The 17,395-nt window shown below is 40.6% G+C and overlaps 1 long non-coding RNA gene and 2 pseudogenes across 1 annotated transcript; 2 read left to right on the forward strand and 1 right to left on the reverse strand.

Annotated features, from left to right (window-relative positions):
* Positions 1-2,200: 2,200 nt before the first annotated feature.
* Positions 2,201-8,224, reverse strand: LOC112178400 (annotated as a pseudogene).
* Positions 8,225-10,950: 2,726 nt separating this feature from the next.
* LOC121050536 lies at positions 10,951-11,914 on the forward strand. The gene is made up of 2 exons (XR_005803269.1): positions 10,951-11,084; positions 11,759-11,914. It is a non-coding gene; the product is annotated as an uncharacterized LOC121050536 (long non-coding RNA).
* A 56-nt stretch (positions 11,915-11,970) lies between these two features.
* LOC112178401 lies at positions 11,971-14,313 on the forward strand (annotated as a pseudogene).
* Positions 14,314-17,395: the final 3,082 nt, after the last annotated feature.

Below are 17,395 nucleotides of genomic sequence, written 5' to 3' on the forward strand. Positions count from 1 at the left end.
ACGTAGACATTCACTCAGGAATGCTACCACCAACTATAGTTTGCAGTTAACTAAATAACTCTCAAAACGATAAGGTAAACCCGTTCGTAAATGAACATTGTGAGATTACTCATCTCAGAATCCTGCTGCGTCTTCTATATAGAACCGAACTAACACTCACACCAACAACTCGTCCAAATCACCTTGAGAAGCACCTAATCACCAAAGGTCTCAAATCAATATACGAATCACCAAGTGATTAAAGTTCAAATCCCCAAATCGAACAACAACACTGAAAGTAACGCCAATCGAGGAAAACCCTCAACCGAGACCACCCAAAGTCTCTGGAATTCTTTTATGATCGATGTGACAAAACCACAAGTCGATCAGATAGTTGGATCCTCACTGATCGATAACCGAAACTATCGAAATCACAAAAAACCCTAACATGCTCATACGATCTTCAAAAATTACTTATTGTATATCGAAATTCTCGTATCGACGAGTAGATCGAAATTAGGAACATAAACTATCCTTAAGGTGACCGGAAACCGCCGGAAAACACCACCACAGTGGCAGCGCCGGCGGCGGCCCAAAGTCAGAATTTGACAAAACTTACAACACAAAAGTTATTCATCTCAACTCCAATTACAACTTTCATAACTACACCAAAGTCAAATTATAAACCAATCGCACTACTACAAAAACTGCATCACACAACGGTGGAAATCTGTTGTGTGATGTGGACCATGTCTGTCGTCTATCTCGATGTTGTGTGATGAGCACACTCACACAACGGTGTTTCACCGTTGTGTGAATATCATAGACACAATGCACTGCTTAAATCCGTTGCACCAATTCTGCGCATGCCAATGCTAGAAATTGGATGCGGCGCATTCAATTGTTGTGTCGATGTGGTCAGACGACAGAAGTAAGTAGAGACCGTTGTTGGTTAACTTCTCACACAACAGATAAATGACACTCAGACAACGAAAGTAATACTATACTGTTGTTGGTTAACTCATCATACAACAGAAAAATATGGAACCTGTTGTGTGAGTACTAATGAGACAACAAAATTTTATAGGGACCGTTGTGTGATTTAGCATTAGGCAACTGATACCTATTTGTTCTGTTATGTGAGTAAGAATGAGACAACAAAATTTTATAAGGACCGTTGTGTGATTTAACATTGGACAACTGATATCTATTTGTTCTGTTGTGCGAGTATTAATGAGACAACAAAATTTTACAAGTATCGTTGTGTGATTAAAATTAATTTGTTGTGTGATACGATACATGTGTATTCATACTACGTAATATAATTGATTGTTATTTGATTATATTTGGTTCTTTACCTGAAATATTTGCACAAAAATAATGCACAATATATTTGCACAAAAATAATGCACAATAGCATTCATGTATCCATCCATACCATAAAACCAAAAAGAAGACATTCTAACTAGCTTGATGGTTGCTGCATCCTAGCTAATTACAATGAAAGATAGCAAAAGCTGATACGATATCATTATTCCAAAAAATACACATGTTGCCACTATTGCATTCAAGTGCCTTCTTCCCACTCGCTAGCACTAATGCAGCTGCACCATCACTGTCCAAGAGAACAACAGAACCCCTTACGCACTGTTAAAAATATGAGACCAATATGAGAAGTACCCAAGAAGAGACACACACACACAGATAGCATTATGATAGAAGCATTGCCAGCAATAACTAACCCCCATAATATAAAGTAAAAAATAAAAGAGATACTCAAATGATGAAAAGCAAATAAGTAACCCCCTATAAACACATATGTATCAGAAAACTATAGACACACATATATAGAATCTAATCATGAAGAAACGAAAGAATCTGAGGTCTACCTCAATGATGGACTCGGCGCCGGTGAAGAGGAATCCAACGAAAAGAAGCAAGCCTACTGTGCTCTCTGCTGAACATATCGAGTGCCTGAAACAACGAAAAGAAGATGGTGTAGGCAGTATATCTGCTTTAGCAGTAAACTTGTCATATCTCAGGCATTACCTGATACTCATAAGCCCCAGGAGCCTCAGTGCTTCCAGCTAAGAATGTGTCCAAGGGTTAAAGCCTTGACAATGTGTCCAGAATTGGAAATTCCACGATCCACACGATCCACACTTCTTCACAAGTTAAGAATGGAATTATAGTGCTATAAATTACACACTGCAGGGTTTCAAACCTTTGGTTAAGTTCTATGCTGGCATAAATATCATAACAAGAGAGTAAAGCAAGCACCAATGAGCGAAAATGCCATTAATTCGACAAGTCCTCGGTCCAATGTTCATCCACTAATAATCTAAACAGTCTAATCAAACTCTACACATCTCAAAACCAATACTGGAACAAAAAGAATGCATCTTTATACCTGTCCCCTGCCGACTGCGCAAACCTCTTGAGTAGTACAAATGGAGCCAGACCCCATCCCAACCCTCAACCCATCAACACCAGCCTGAATCAAATTATGTGCCTGACTCACAGTCACCACATTCCCACCAACCACATCCAAATCTGAGTACATTTTCTTGATGTACTTGATCATCTCAATCTGATAAATGGAGTTCCCTGTGAGCTATCCAAAACCACCACATCAATCCCAGCCTTCACCAACTCCTCCAATCTCTCCTTATCCGACTCCCTCGTCCCTATCGCCGCCCCGACCTTCCACGACCCGACCCCCAACTTTGGGTACCCCTTGTTCCGCTCCACGTCCTCCTTCCCCACAACGTCGACAACCTCGTCGTCCCTCACCATCGCCGCCACGTCACGGCCTTTCTCCGCCATGAACTCCTCAATCTTCCCCAAATAGGAGCTCCAAGGCAAAACCATGTCCTTACAGCTGACCATGTAATCGTAAATCTTGACCTCCTTGTCCGCCAGCTTCACCCAATCGCGGCTCGCCATGTAGCCCAAAAGCTTGGAGTTGGGGGCGCCGGACTCGGTGACGAGGACGTAGGGATTGGCGCCGTGGTTGAAAACGTCGTCATTGTGGATGCGGTCTCCTCGGGACATGAAGACGGGGGCAGAAAGGAGGGGGACGCGGAGGCCCTTGACGGATCTGACCATGGCGGCCTGGTCGGAGGAGGCGGCGTTGGAGTGGAGGATGCCGATGCCGCCGAGGGCGGCCATGGAGACGGCCATGTGGGACTCGGTGACGGTGTCCATGGGGGAAGAGACGCAGGATAAGAGTAGATCGAAGGAGAGCTAAAGAGAATTGGGGGTGGAGTTGGTGAATATGAGGAACAGTGACGAGAGAGAGGGTCGAGAGGCTATTCTGAGGGTTGAGAGTCTGTATGTCGAGAGAGAGGGTCGAGAGGGTCTGAGAGCTTTTGTTTTGTTTTCTTATTTCTTTTGTACACGATGTGGCATGACAATTAAACATAAAAAAATTCTCAAAGTCACTCCCACAACAGAAAGCTCACCATCCGTTGTATGAGTGTACTACATAAAATCAAAATTTGGAAACATGGAGGGAAACATGCCGCCTACAACATTTTGGCTCAAAATGTTACCGCCTAAGTTCCTTCTTCACACAACAGAATAGCTTAAATCTGTTGTCTAATTTCTACAGCTTGCGACATTCAAGTAAGCTTCCTCAAAATTTGGCGCCTAGTTTTCAATCACACAACGGAAATCTTAAACACCATTGTGCCTAGTAGCCCAAATTTCAGATTTTAAGAGGCAACCAAGACTCCAGAGTGGAGGGAAATCTGCTGCTAAATTTTCTAAGACTCAGACAACGGAAAATACTTAATTCCGTTGTGCAATGTAGTTATGATTAAAAAGTTATCATTTTGTTGACATTCACACAACAGAACATCATTAATACCGTTGTACAATAGACTTTACTTAAACACACAACATATGATTTCTGTTCCGTTGTGTGATTGGTGTTGTGTGATTAACTTTTTGTAGTAGTGTCGATCGAATTTTAGCTTAGAACTAATCGGGCCGATTGAAACCCTAGATCTTCAGAGCTTCGATTCGTCCTCCACAAGTGAAATCGCTGCAACCCACCTTGGGAGAAACCTTCCCCAGCCTCTAGGCTACAAAACCAATCAAGAAAACTGTCTATGGTGGCCGGAATCGCCGACTCTGATCAAGGCGATTTCAGCTTCGCCGTGGCTTCTTCTTGCCAATGATTCTCCTTCCACAGCTCGAATCTTGGTGAATTTCTTCCACAGCTTGTAGAGGAGATCGAGGCGAAGAAAACTCACTTTGTTTGACGTCCTATGGTGGCCGGACGGTGAAGAACGAAGCCGGCGAAGGGAGAGGGGCGACTCGGGCTCGAGAGAGAGGAGAGAGAAAATATTTCCAAAAAGGGAAACTTTGATATTTTCTGGAAATTTTTCAATTTAACCAAAATGGAACTTTTTCCAATGGCCATAACTTCTTCATACGAACTCTGATTTCCACGTTCCGCATGTCCACGAATTCATATCGACGCGCTCTACGACTTTTGTGAAGGAAGTTTTCAGAGAAACCCAATGAATAAAAAGTCAACCTTTGCGACCCCCCCTAAAATGATGCTTCCTAGAATAATTATTCGTCTGAAACTCTTCCACTCCGTCCATGAGCCACGAAACCGTCCAATAACCACAAATTAGATTCCGAAAAAATCCTCGGAAATAATAACGAATTTTCGGGGTACCACAACCGTGCCAAGCCAAAGTTACCTTGCCGAGCATTAAAATGGGAATAAAGCATCACATTACTCGTCTTGACAGTGCCTGCTGGTGATGGTCTGGGATTGTTCGCCGGTCTTCTTGAGTTATTCTGGATACAGGTATACGAGTATTTCGATCTAGGCATACTGTGGGTCTGTCGTATTGGTATTTGAATCTCGTATTGGCCGGTATGGTAGGTATTGGTACACTTTTTTGGTACTGGCATGAGAACAAACAAAGTTGTTCTTGATATGGTTTAGGTATGAAGAACTCTACTCTTTTTTTTTTTTTTTTTTTTTTCAGAAGTACCGCTTTCACCTCTCAAAAGTTAACGGAGTTAACGTTTTTACTGTTCCTAGGTATGAATATTGGTTCAACCTTAAATCCTCATATACCATCTTGATATTTCCCAAAACTGAGGTATGAAAATTAATAGTCTGAAAAAGTTCGTTTGGACGATTTTCTCTTAATTCCACAAAGCATGCAACTTTGATTGGGAGCTTGGCTAGCGGGGAAAACATATACTATAGCTAGTCACCAATGCCAGTAAGCATTCATCACATAACTTAAAATAATAAAATAGTTAGCAACGAGAACCCTCTTCACAATACCCATCATTTACAAACGAGAACCCTCTTCCAAGGAAATGGACATGTGTTTTACGTGAGAAAAGGCCGGTGGTCCCTACTTCCAAGTTTTGAAAAGAGACCGAAAAAAGTAGATGGACCAATAATAGGGTAAATCTGGAAAAGCTCCATGTGAACTTATTGATTTGAATCACCACTCACCGACATAGGAGAGAGAGAGTATTTAGTATACCGACGTGCCCTTGCACCAACAGAAAAAGACGTTGGATAGCATCTATTATATTTTTTAGTTATTAAAAAAAATTGTCAATAAATATACTAAATATACTGATTCACTTGCACCGCCGGCGGATAGAAAAATATCCTGACACAGGGTCATAGATGTGAATCTAATTTTGCTACATGCACTCATGCTTTACCATGCTTAGTCACTACTACAGAAATTGAAACAGACGACGAGCAAAAACTGTCGTCTGATATGGAGGCTGACCATCATATATTGAGGCGCCGTCTGATGAATGGCGATTGTAGGGAACCGTTGTATGAAGGGATCGGCAGCATGTTGGCAGTATGCCGGCAGCCTGTCGATAGCATTAGCTGTTATGTGACTATTCTTCAGACAACGAGCGACTTTAAAAACTGTTGTGTGATTGCGATTCAGATGTCGCTTCGTTGTGTGAGTTTTATTCAGATGACAGGTTTTATTTTGTAGTTGTCGTGACTATTGTATACATTCGACAGTTCTTGTGAACAAAAAATGTGGTGTGAAGACTAACAATTCAATGTATTTGTGCTTTGAGATGACACATTGAGCTTTTACCATTGTGCTATAACGTGTTGGACAATAATTTTCATTTATTCTTGTTGTCTAATTGTTACAAAGGTTCTAAACAATCAAATTAACTCAAATCCTACCATATCTAAATGTATTCAGTAAATTGATATAAAAAAGGGAGTATTCCCCTAATATCCATACATAAAAACACTAATAGGCATCTTTTCCTTCCATGCATCAAAACCAAGTCTCTTTTATCTAACTCTCATCTTCCTTCCATTTTTGCTGCTTGAAATCAATAGTAATCTGCAAAGTAAGTCCTAGAATCCCATTTCTTGACTAAGAGGCATCTCTCTACAACCTCCTGTTGACATCAGCAACTTATTTATAATACATATTCACCATACTTAAAACCAAAGCCCATTCGTTATCATACCAAGACACAAGCTTCACAAAGTTGTCATTCAAATTCCAACCTTGGCATCGAAAATGCTCGACCTACAACATAATATAAGGTGCACTCACTGAGAAATAGCTCATGCATTTTCCATGAAAAAGGTCGAAAAGAAAGGCATACAAACTTGCTATAGTAAGAAAAAAATCTCAATTCTATTATAATCACACACACAGAGCTATTTATCATGTTCCAATCAAATTGCATAATAAAAACACATAAAAAAAAACAATCCATAACTGATCAGAAACATGGAAGAGCATCAAAACAATGGAATCAAAGCCGGTAAACAGAATGATGGAAGAGATTCAAATAACAAATAAACTTTAAAATTCAAATAACAGAATTATGTGACATAGAAAAGTGGAAAAACATGTCTACCTCACTATTGAGGGGAAGGAGGAATAGAAAGGTAACCAATTTAATTGTATATTTCATCCAATTTAATCATACCCTTTCACCCACACCGAGGGGAAGGAGGAATAGAAAGGTAACCAATTTAATTGTATATTTCGTCCAATTTAATCATACCCTTACACCCACACTGAGGAAAGGGCAGTCGTACATGGATCGTAAAATATAGCCGGCACCAAAAAGTTTGGGGGGGGTAAAAATTCAAAATTGAAAGTAGAGGGGGTGAAATAATGACACCCCCAAACCTCAGGGGGGTAAACTGAAATTAATCTTTTATATTACATGTTTGAGATTTTAGTAAGGGAAAAAAATGCAAACAGTACCCGACCTTTGGCCCATTAGTAACTTTAGTACCTGACAAAAAAAAAATATCACTTTGGTACCTGAAGTTCAGACCCCGACCCAACATTAGTACTTAAAACTTACGGCGTTAGCCAAGTAGCAAAATTTGAGGGGTATTCTCGTCCCTTCACTCAATCTCTTCTTCCTCTCGCTTTCTTCATCTTCTTCTTCCTCCCAACTGGGAATATGGGATCAATCCCAAATCTTCATCTTCTTGAATTAGGTATGAATCCACCCTAAATATCATATAGCGGTGAACCTTCTTCCTCTGCAGTTCCATGAACACTTCTCGTTGTGCTCAGCCGCAGCCATGGCACACGAAGCATTCGGCTGCAAATAAAACCCAATTCTGTCATATAAACACAGCACCATCTAAACTCTTTTCACCAAACACCAATCAAACAACAATCTGGGTCATGCAAATATACCCAGAAAACAATAGATCATAAAGTTTTAAGCTTTAATGTTAGCTCAAAGAACAAAAACGAAAAAGCTTTAAGCTTTATTCTACAGTAACCAGAGAAATATTGAAAAACTCAGATGGGTACTTAGAGAAACATGGGTTTCGACACAAAATCTTGAACACTTCACCAAACCAACAAAGATCAAACAACCAAAAAGAGAGAAAAGCAAATAAGATCACGTCTGGGATCAATCCCAGATCTTCATCCTCTCAAATTACCAGCACAACATCTCCATTCCTTCCTCCTTTCTCTTCCACCTTATCTTCTCCTCTCATACTCTTCTTCCAACCTTCAAATTCCACCTCTCCTTGAAAACCAAAAACAGATAGAGAGAGGAGCCATGTCTTTCTCTGCTGCCACCACCCACGCCCTCCACCTCCACACCACCATCGTCGCCGCCGCCAGATCCAATGAATTAAAACACAAATGAACGTGGAGTCCAACACCCGGCAGCTGTACCCGATGATGCTCGAGACCCCAAAGCTCTGCTGGTCATTCATCCGCAAATTTTGAAAGGCACTTCCATCTGGGGCACGAGGGATTGCACCATTAGAGCCCGTTTCTAAAGCTCTGCAACTTGTCAATTGCTTCGCTCTTTTGGGTTGTGATCTCAGAGCTAGAGGATGGAGGAGACATTTTGTTTTGAAGCTTTGACTTCAAATTACGGTGAAGTTTGAGCGGGGTTTACGGCGAGATTTGATTGGTATGGTGTGGGTGGCTGGATTGATCTGGTGATGATCTTTTGGTTTAAATTGGGGGAAATAGAAGATAGAGAGGGTATGGGTGAGAGTTTAGCATCGATGGATTGGAAATCTAAGCTTAAGGAAGAAGAAGAGATGAGAGAAACAAGGAGAGTTGGGAGGAAGAAGAAGATGAAGAAAGCGAGAGGAAGAAGAGATTGAGTGAAGGGACGAGAACACCCCTCAAATTTTGCTACTTGGCTAACGCCGTAACGGCCAACAGTGTTTTAAGTACTAATGTTGGGTCGGGGTCTGAACTTCAGGTACCAAAGTGATATTTTTTTTTGTCAGGTACTAAAGTTACTAATGGGCCAAAGGTCAGGTACTGTTTGCATTTTTTTCCCTTTTAGTAAAGGTGAGGATTAATAGAATTTCATGAGACGTTACTGCATGCATGAGTTTTTAAGATAATATTGGGATTTATCGATTTGTATTGAGAGAGAGCCCCTTCTACAGTTGACAGAGAAAACCAGATCTCGTCCGGCGGCACGCCCTCATGGCGGCGTCGTCGGACGGGTCAGAGTGGACCCAATGTCCGGTGATGGATGTTCGTGGAATAAACCCAGTCGGAGTGGTTGCTGTGTGGTGGTGATTGCGTTGTCTAAATCGCGACGTGGTTCTATCAAGTTAGGTGGCCGGCGGGGCGGTTTGGTGTCGTCTTCCTCAAGAGCGAAGGTGAGGTCACTTGCTGGACGTGAGGGGTGGCGGCGAGGACAGGATCTGTATTGTTCAGATCGGATCGGAAAGTTCTGATTTGGTTTGGATGGGGTGATGTCGTCCGGTGGAGGGAGGCTGGATGGCGCGGCGAGGATTGCTGGCATGATGGGGAGGTTGACGGAATGGAGGGACAGCCGGCGTGTGCTCGGTGTGGTGGGTATGCCGCCGATGGTGGAAGACTGCAGGCTACGCGTGCGAGATGGCAACGCGGTGACTCTGAAAGTCAGCGCTCTTGGCTTGGGCTGGATGATGTGTGGGCCTGGGCTTCGGCTCGGGCTCGGGCTTGGGTATGGGCTCAGGTCTCACACTGTTTTTATTTTATGTTTTATAGCTTTTTTTCAATTAAATGTGGCTTTATGCCGGCAATAAGTCCCTACCGAGTAGTGGTAGGGCGACGTAGGCTCTGTCCCGGACTGCACCTTTTGTGTGCCTGGTCTGCCTTAGTTAGGCTGCGAGTTCCCAAATGGTCGCAACCTCCTAGTGGCAGGATGAAACTAAGTGTCACCGGACTAGCTTTCCGGTGGCAACATAGTGGGAAAGCTTTTCTTATTTGTATATTATGGTTTCGAGTAAGCATTTACTTTCCCGTATGTCGCCGTATCTGTAAAGCGAATAGAGTAGCCAGAAGTGCACTCTTCGCTAATTGGTGCCTATTTAGAATACATACTTTAGTGGAGACTCTCGTTATTATCTCGAGTTGTTCTCCTTATATTTATTGTAATTTGGGGTTCAGGTATTATGTCTCCCCCCATGTATTCTGAAGTTTCATTAATGATCAAGGCTTAAGGGCAGCTGTTCTGGCCCTCTTTAAAAAAAAAAAAAATATTGGGAAAGCATTAAATCTTCTTTTAATTCCTTTGAAATTATTTATTTTTCATCCACTCACTCTAACGGTTTTTAAATGTTTTTCCTTGGGCTTTTCAGTTTCTTGTGCCCAGTCCGTAGAGTAGTTGAGGTCGAGCTGCATAGGAGTCGAAGCATTGTGATTCGGTTTGGGTGAATTTCGAATTTCGAAGTGAAATTTGGTTCAGGTCTTGTTAATAGATCGATGGACCAATGAAGTGATTAGATCTGAACTGAGAGATCCATTTTATTTTTGGGTAGACCATTTTATTTGTTTGGAAGTTCTGCTAAATTTTCGGTAGAATTCCTTCTCCAGTGGGCCCCACAGGGTCTGTTTTGAGTTTTGAAGTGAAATTTGGTTCAGGTCGTGTTGATACCAATGAAGTAATTAGATCTGAACTGAGAGATCCACGTATATCTTTCGATTTGAATGATTGGTCTGAAACAATAAATAGGAATAGATCGATGGAACAATGAAGTAATTAGATCAGCACCTTGAGATCCACGTACATCTTACGATTTGAATCACCGGTCGGAAAGGCCAATATAGGGGCCATCGACGTACAATCAACCACTAAATATCTCGATACATTTCATATCTCATTATTACCATCATCTATAGTCGTACGTAAGTAGTTGAATTGTCATCTTCAAAAGTTAAGAACTTGACCTACCCCTTGATTCTCTTTCTAGTTTATCAACTTAATTGCATTATTGATTGGTAACCTTTTCACTCTGTTCAATCATGGATTGAATCTCTTTCTAGTTTATCAACTTAATTGCATTATTGATTGGTAACCTCAGAGCCGGCCCTGGGCATAGGCTCAATAGGCACAGGCCTAAGGCCCCCAGTTTCATGGGCCCCAAAAAAAAAAGTTCCTTTTATATATATGTAAAAAAAAAAATTATCTGATACTTATTTGATTGTTTGATCGGCATCGCCTCTAAACGACTTGTGTTCTTCGGTTCTTCTCACCTTAACAACAACGCCGCATGTCTTGAGCCGAACTGCCGTCTCCAAATCTCTCTCCTTCTCACTTTTCAGACGAAACTTGTCCAGGTAATTCCCTCTTGCTCAAATATCAGGCTCTGCTTCGACTCTTCCTCTTGTCGAGGAGGAAGAAGGAGACGAGTTCTTCTTCAATTGGGTAGAAACAAAAGGTCGAACCTGTTGTTCTTCATCCATTATTGCAGTCTTGTTTTATCTTTTGTTTCTGGGATTCTAGGGATCTAGGTGATGATAATTTTATGTTAAAGACTTAATCTTGTTCTTTAGTTCTTCTTTAATTTTGTATCTGGGGCTGTGGGTCACTGGGAGAAGGAGACGACGAGTTCCTTAATTTGTGTTTGGGTTATTGGGTAGGACGGTAGTCAGTAGGTCGATACTCGGTAGGACTATAGGAGAGGAAGAACACGAGTCTTTGGTTCTCCTTTATTCTTTAATCCTCAAATTGATTGTTTGTGCTACCGTGCTACTGAGACTACAAAACAATGAAATAACACTATCAATTGAAAATTGTTAATATTAGGATAATGGTCTTGTATAGTTGTATCAATTGAAAAGTGTTCTACTTTGTTGACTATCATTTGGGTTTAATATTAGGATAATATTATTGTATCATTTGTATGGCAGTAAGGTTGAATTGAAAATGGTTTTGTCGGTTTGATACATTGGTAATTGTATTAGATGGCAATATGTTTCAATTACAAATTTCATGTGTTTATCTTTTGCAGGTTGTTATCATGGCTCCAATTAGGAAGTATCCTTCTGGGGCTAAAAAAAGAAAAGAGAAGCAAAAAAGAGATGCATTAGTCAAGCTTCAAGTTGGGTCTCTACGTAAGTACTTTAATACACATAGTGAACAACTACATGAGAATGAGACCGAGACTGAGACTGAGAATATGAATGAGAATGAGGCTGAGAATATGAATGAGAATGAGAATATGAATGAGAATGAGACTGAGAATGATAGTGAAGAAGCAAGTCAAGGTATGAATGTCAATGAAAATGTAGAAGCAAGTCAAGGTCTGAATGCCAATGAGAATGCAAAATTTGACTTTCCATTCGATGTTGATGATCCAGGAAATTGGGATAAGACTAAACAAAATGTCAGAGACTTTTTAGTCGAAAGAGGTCCTAAAAGAGAGAATGATTTCACTTTTTCGGTTGATAACTTGGGGAGACATTTCAGTGCCACACATTATTTTCGTGTCTTACCTAATGGTGAAAAGAAGAATAGGAGGTGGTTAGTTTACTCAATTTCTTTGGACAAGGTATTCTGCTTTTGTTGTAAATTGTTCAAGCAAGACCACAACAAGACTTTATTGGGTCAATTTGCTAATGAAGGATTGAATGATTGGAAGAATATAAGTGCAAGGCTTGCAGGCCAAGAAAGAAATAGTCATCATATCAATTGCTTTACTAGTTGGATTGAATTGGAAACAAGATTGAAAAGGAATGCAACAATTGATCAAGGTGTGGAAGAACAAATAAAGAAGGAGATAGAACATTGGAGACAAGTACTATTGAGGATCCTAACTGTTGTGAAAAGACTTGCGAAAAATAATTTGGCATTTCGTGGGGATAATGAGAAATTGTATGAGGAGAGCAATGGGAATTTCTTACAAGTTATTGAGATGATTGTTGAATTTGATCCAGTGATGCACCAGCATGTTCGGCGTATTTTAAAAAAAAAACTCATTATCATTACTTGAGTCACAAGATCCAAAATGAAATGATTCAACTCCTAGCAAATGAGGTGAAAGCTTCCATTGTTGCAACAATCAAAGAAGCAAAGTACTTTTCAGTCATACTTGATTGCACTCCAGATGTAAGTCATAAGGAACAAATGTCTCTTGCTGTTCGGTGTGTTGATGTTACATCAAGCCCGATTGTGGTAAGAGAATTCTTTTTGGAATATTTAAAGGTGGCTGATACATCGGGGCTTGGACTGTTTAATGAGCTTTCAAATGCACTGAACACTCATACACTTGATATTGGTGATATACGAGGACAAGGGTATGACAATGGATCGAACCTGAGAGGAAAACACAAAGGTGTGCAGAAGAGACTTCTTGAGGTGAATCCTAGAGCATTATATACGCCTTGTGGTTGTCAAAGTTTGAATCTTGCAATTTGTGATATGGCTAATTGTACTCCTAAAGCCGATTATTTTTTTGGAGTGGTACAACGAATATATTCGTTCTTTTCATCTTCCACAAAGAGATGGCAAGTTTTTAGGGATCATGTGGAAGGACTCTCTCTTAAACCATTGTCTGAAACACGATGGGAAAGTCGTGTTGAAAGTATAAAAGCATTTAGATTCCAAGCTCTCCAAATAAGAGATGCTTTAGCTTACTTGGCAAAACATGGTGATGATTCCAAAACAAGATCTGACGCTGAATGCATGGCAACATATGAAATGGAGAATTTTGAATTCTTGTTGGGTATGGTTATTTGGTACGATTTATTGTTTGCTATCAATATTGTCAGTAAAATTCTTCAAACTGAAGACATGCATATTGATGTTGCCATCGAACAATTGGAAAAGCTTATTTTATTTATGCAAAAGTATAGAGAAACTGGATTTGATGAGGCCTTGATCAAAGCTAAAAACATTGCAAGTGAGATGAAAATTGAAGCCATATTCCGTGAAAGAAGAACCATTCGGAAAAAGAAGCAGTTTGATGATAGTGAAAGCGACAATGAAGAGGTGACACAATCAGCTTTGGAATCATTTAAGGTTGGTTACTTTCTTTATATAATTGATCAAGCTCTTTCTTCACTTCAAAGTAGGTTTGAACAATTTAAGAAATATGAAGAAGATTTTGGATTTTTATTCAAGTTGGAGAAGTTGAAGTCTATAGATAATAAAAGTTTGATGAATTATTGTATGAATCTTGAAGATTTGTTGAAGGATGGTGTTGTTTCTGACATTAATGGGAGTGATTTATTTTCTGAGTTGTGCTACTTGAAAGGAGCTATACCAAATGAAACAAAAAGGGCAGTTGAAGTGTTGAACTATTTGAAGCAAATGGATGGTTGTTACCCAAATGCTTGGATTGCTTACAGAATTCTGTTAACCATACCGGTTACTGTTGCCTCTGCTGAGAGAAGCTTTTCAAAATTAAAGTTGATCAAATCTTATCTTCGATCAACTATGTCACAAGAAAGACTAAATGGTTTAGCTATGTTATCTATTGAAAAAGACTGGGTTGAAAAGCTTGACTATTCAAGCTTAATTGAAACTTTTGCGGCCAAGAATGCAAGAAGGGTAATTTTTGAGTAACAAGAGTACTGATTATTATAATTTCAATACTTTTATTTGAACTAACATAGTATTTTGTCATAGTATTTTGTTAAATGACATTGAGATTGCTATATTGTTATATTACTTTTTAATTTTATGTTGTTTAAAATTACACAATTTTTTTTTTTATAAATATATTTAAAAGTAGGGACTAGGAGCCCCAATTTTTTTTTTTTGCCTAGAGCCCCCGAAATCCCAGGGCCGGCTCTAGGTAACCTTTTCACTCTGTTCAATCATGGATGGCGCCAGGCGCCTCATCTCTTGCTCTGATCTCTTTGTGGTTCTGTATTATCCTGGAGATCGAGATAAGCTCCACCCATCATTAACCAGAGTATTAAAAAAAAAAAAAAAAAAAAAAGGTACCAATCCGTATGGAGCCTAGCTTGATATATGCTACTGACTTTTATCATTCAATCTTGTGATTTTTGTCTAATGATTTCGTCAGTGGTGACGTCAGATTGATTATCTTAAAGCTTTAGTTTGGTTCACATAATAATATTGATGGGAACTTATTCCTTTACTTTTTGATGAGACTTAATATCAAAAGAACGCGAGTGAACGAGTATATTCAATCCCATTATCGATTAACATACTTTTACTTAATAAATTTATAATTCAACGGTCCATATCTTAAATAAGCCTTTAAAAATCATCTCTGTAAAAAATCAATCGAATTAGAAATCGTTTATTTATCTAATTGAATCAAACAAATTGATGGTTTTAACAACACTTATTACTATTATGATGAACCGTCCATGTATTTCATAGAAATGAATAACCAAAAGGTCTTCAATTTGATTGGTTTTTTACAGAGCTAATCTTTGTATTACGCTATATAACATGAATGGTCGGATTAGAAAATTATAAAGTTATTATGTCTTAATCGCAAAAGAGGGTGAATATGCTCATTCACCTAAGGGGTGAACCTAAGAATTGTCCATATCATAAATAGTCACTAAACTCTGACTTATATATTTGACAAGGGATTTTGTCCACTTACCCCATTTTTAGGGATTTTTTTCCCACTTACCCCATTAAGTTTTTTTAATTCTCTCTTACCCAATACACTCTAAGGGAGTCTTCCCTAATACCTTTTTTTTGTTTTTAATTTTTTTTTAATACCATTTTACCCTCACCCCCTTGTTACTTAGAGAGAGAGAGAAAAAAAAATAGAAGAGAGAGAAACCATGGGAGACTTCGCCGGAGCCGGTCACCGGCTGCCGGAATCAGGTCACCGGCCGCCGGATTCCGGCCAACCTCGCCGGATTCCGGCCAACCTCGCCGGATTCCGGCCAACCTCGCCGGAATCCTGTCGCCGGATTTCGGTCACCCAATAGACATCTATTGCCCCCCAATAGACGTCTATTGCCCCCCAATAGACGTCTATTACCCCCCCAATAGACGTCTATTGCCCCCCAATAGACGTCTATTGCCCCCTAATAGACGTCTATTACCCTCCAATAGACGACTATCAGCCATGTATTGCCCCCAATAGATGACTATCAGCTATGTATTGCCCCCAATAGACGACTATCAACCATGTATTGCCCCCCAATAGACGTCTATTAACCATGTATTGCCCTCCCAAGAGACGATTATCAGCCATGTATTGCCCCCCAATAGACGTCTATTGCCCCAATAGACGTCTTTGATTCTATCTGGTATCTACCAATCTCGGTTCAAACTTAGCATCCAACATGACATTTCTCGGCTTCAAGTTGTTATGCATAATTTGAGGCACATATGCATGAAGATACTGAAGCCCTTTAATCACCCCAACTGCAATCCGAAGCCGAAAATGCTCTAGGCACCCACGTCCAGAGCTGCTTTTCTCACCGGTGGTCCAACCGGAGCTTTGATCGGAGAGGTAGCTTCAAGCAGAGCTTCTTCGTCGCCTTCAGGTAGCTTCGACCGGAGCTCCACCACGTTCGCTCGACTCACATTCACCACCTGATGGTCCCGGGTCGACCCGGCCGGCAAAAACGCCTTCTGACATCCAGTTGGTTAGGGCCACCAGCAGCAGCGAATTCTTCTCAAGTCGGATCTCAGACTCTGTCCGCTCCTCGCCGCAGAAGAAAGGTTGAAAACCTATCAACCTAGCCAACTTGATGGTCCGGAGTCTCGAAATCCGGTGAAACCTTGAGGCCGATGAGTTTTAGAAGACGGCGGTTGTCGGTGCCATCAGGGCGACGAGTGGCCTTCTGGACCTTCGACACTATCGTTGACGAAGAGTGGAGCGACGAGGAGAGAGAGAGAGAGAGGGAGAAAGCCGGCTCCGGTGTCCGGCATCTAGAGAGAGAGAGAGAGAGAGAGATCCGCGCAGTGGTAATGGTGGCAGTGGTTGTAATTATTTAATTGAGTTGAGGGTAAAATGGTTATTTGATGTGAAATTGGGTTAGTGGGAATAAAAATCTGTTGATGGGGTAAGTGGGTTAACTTTGGCTCATTTTGGGGCTTTTGGTCAAGAACCCTTAAAGGAAAGCAGAAATTCTTTATATTGCTTGTTTAGGCACACAATTCTGGTATTCACAGTGCACCTATACTGCGACTCATTATAGAGTCTAGCAATCATCAACCCACCAAGAAATTTGCCAATTACATAATCATCCTAACACAAAGGGACATAAATCAATATTTGCCTGGGATCCCAAAGTGGGAGAATTGAAACATATAAGCACAGATTCTGACTCCAAGCAGCAGATCGGTTTATCCAAAGGCTATTAAAGATAGCCAAAGCATTGTCGTTTGTCCATATCTTAGCCGGCATTGCCAGCCCTACACCGTCGTCCGCAAAGGTTCACCGCCGATCAGATTCAGTAGTATTGTGTTCCATCCAGGATCCCAACATCCCATATCATCCTTCTCGCAAGACTCCCAACACCAGGAGAAGCAGTATCATAAGCGGCGCCCAGTCGAAACTGATCAGATTTACCTTGGTGAAGGCTTTTCTTGAGAAGAGTTGAATATGGGCACCACGACTTAGTGGGTTGGACGAGTGAGATCGAAAAGGGCGAATCAGAATATTAGAGCAGCATTGGCTGCGCTCATAGTGCTCATCACT

Source organism: Rosa chinensis, chromosome 7, assembly GCF_002994745.2.
Source record: "Rosa chinensis cultivar Old Blush chromosome 7, RchiOBHm-V2, whole genome shotgun sequence".
NCBI classification, from domain to species: Eukaryota; Viridiplantae; Streptophyta; class Magnoliopsida; order Rosales; family Rosaceae; genus Rosa; species Rosa chinensis.